At 39.4% G+C, this 2,632-nt stretch overlaps 1 pseudogene; it reads right to left on the reverse strand.

Moving 5' to 3' along the window:
* Positions 1-661: 661 nt before the first annotated feature.
* LOC138150411 (small ubiquitin-related modifier 2 pseudogene) lies at positions 662-1,719 on the reverse strand (annotated as a pseudogene).
* Between the last annotated feature and the right edge of the window lie 913 nt (positions 1,720-2,632).

Below are 2,632 nucleotides of genomic sequence, written 5' to 3' on the forward strand. Positions count from 1 at the left end.
AGGTTAAGTGATTTGCCCAGGTCATGAAACTAACAAATTTTAGATTCAGATTGTGAAGTATAGCAGACAGAAGAAAAAAAAGCCTAGATAGAATACTATGGTAGGGAGATGTCATAGGAAGCTTGGCATGTGACAAAAAGAGAGATTTTTCTAATGGAAAAGACAGAGAAGATAAACTTTTCATAGAGTGGAACCCCTTTTATGAGTAGCTCATCTTTTTTTTTTCTTTTCTTTTTAATTTTTATTTTCAGTTGCAATTTCTCTCCCTCCCTCTCTGTAGCAGCAAGTACCCCAAGTGTCCTCAGGGTTTGCTGCCACCACAGGTTCTTGGATCTGCTTTGTTAAAGGAAAGCAACTCAAAATGGGTTAAGTTTAATCAGTCAAACATATATCGTTTATCTAGTTCAGGGGAAAAAGGTCAGCACCCCGAACTTCAGAATACACAGACAGAATTATCATGACAGAAACAGATCAAGTAGACAGATTTCCAAATTGTCCAACCATTACATCCATACCCAGTCAACATCTGGGTTTCAACATCTGGGTTTTTCAAAGGGGGGGGGGTCTTCTGGAAAACGGCTTCCCAAAACCCATATAAAATCACAGAACACCTCAAAAAGTGAGCCCAAAAACAAAGCCTCACATCAGGGCTTATATAGCCTTCTCCTGGCTCAGAGAATGTAACAACCTCTTGGACCCACTGGCCAATCCAAAAGTATCTACTGAAAAACAAGCCTCCCACCCCAGGCTTCAGGTGCACTTTAGCCTAGGGGCAGGGAAGATCTTCCAAATTTGCATTCCCATTACACTCTCTCCTCCTCACCATTACTTTTTTTTAAATTTTAAACAAAAAATTTATTTAAACAACAAGATGTTTGACTTGAAGGGAAAACTATCTAGGATCAACTTCTTTATAGTAATTTATCCCTACTGAGAGACAGAGATTGCCCTACATGTAACAGCTACGTACAAAAAAGTTATAAAATAGTCCTTGGATTTACAATGATAAAAGAAAAACATTAAAATTATCCAATCAAACAAGGTATGCAAGGATTTTTTTGTTGTTGCTGTTAAACAGTGAGAGCAAAATAACTTACTAGAATATAAAAATAAAAGTTGAATGAGCATGCCACTAATGGAGAAAAGGGATATTTTCACAGAACCAGTTTGTTTTTTCCCCTCCCCATCTCCATTTGATGTTGATCAAACCAACCATCGGCCATTTGGTTAAAAAAAAAAAATACACATTATGCCTGTGCACATACACCAGTTACTTTATGTACAATAAAGGAATGGGGAAGGGAATCAAAGAAGAGAGAAAACTATACTGCAGTAGTCAGGATGTGCGTGAACCAAATCTTGGTTTTCTAATAGTGAATGTATTGTTTTCCTTGGGAGCACAGTTCTGGAGTAGAGCTGTAGATTCTCTTTTAAGTAATCGCCTCCTGTCTGCTGCTGGAATACATCGATTGTATCTTCATCCTCCATTTCCAACTATGCAGGTGTGTCTGCTTCATTGATTGGTTGCCCATCAAATTGGAATCTGATCTGCCTCATTGACAAACCCTGTCGTTCACGATAGGCTTTCATTAGTTTACTAAGTGGTATGTGCCTCTTAATCTTAAATTGCACCACTGAACCATCTTGTCCTTCCACCTTCAAATTAATGTGGTCGTTGTTTTCAGTCTTGACTCCTTCTTTTGGCTTTTCGTCAGCCATGGCAAGTCCGGGGGTCTCCTCAGCCACAGCTTCACAAAAGAGGCACCAGGATGGTCCGCTCCAAGGGAACAGAGGGAGAAGCAGCAGCAGTAGGAGCAGGAGCAGGAGGAGGAGGAGGAGGAAGATGATGGTGGTGATGGTGAGGAAGAGGAGGAGAAGAAAGAGGAGGTGGAGGAAGAGAACGAGGAGGAAGAGGAGGTAACCATTACTTTTTAAAGATGGAAAAATCAGAGAAGACAAACTTGCTATAATGGGACTCCTTGTGTGAACAGCTAATCTTAAACAGGGTAAAGGGATTTTCCATTTCTTTTCTTCTTCCTGAATAGGCTGACAAAATTGGTTTGTGTTTTGGCATCTGTTTTGGTCTTGGAAGGAAAGCCCTAGTATCTGAAGTATGATTTTAAATAAATCTCCTCTGGGTTATGCAGAATCCCCATCAATTCTAACTTCTTTTCCTCTTCCTCCTTCTCCTCTTCCTCCTTTTTTAACATGGGTATAATCTTTGGTAAAAGAGTTCTTATTTGTGGTCATCTTGTAACTGCAGTTACTCTGAGGTACCAGTTTCCTCATCTGTGAATCTTTTCTTCTGCAAAATGAGAGGATTGAACTAGATGTCTTCTGAGAACCCTTCCAACTCTAGAACTATGATTTCAACTTCCTTCCCACTATACTCCCAGTACCTTCCAATGGTGACTATGTCCCATTTATATGCTACATCTTGGATGTTATGTGCATAGTTATGTGCATGATGTTTTCTCCATTAGAATGTGAGCCCTTTGAGGGCAGAAACAGTCTTTTTTTCTTTTTTGTTTCCTCAGCACTTAGCATAGTGCCTGGAAAATAATTAAGCATTTAATAAATGCTAGTTGCCTATATAAAATGAGCAATGTTAGATGGATAATCTCTGACATCT

Source organism: Petaurus breviceps, unplaced genomic scaffold (genome assembly GCF_028583685.1).
Source record: "Petaurus breviceps papuanus isolate PSGF00001 unplaced genomic scaffold, PetGlider_PUasm1.0 140, whole genome shotgun sequence".
Classification (NCBI taxonomy): Eukaryota; Metazoa; Chordata; class Mammalia; order Diprotodontia; family Petauridae; genus Petaurus; species Petaurus breviceps.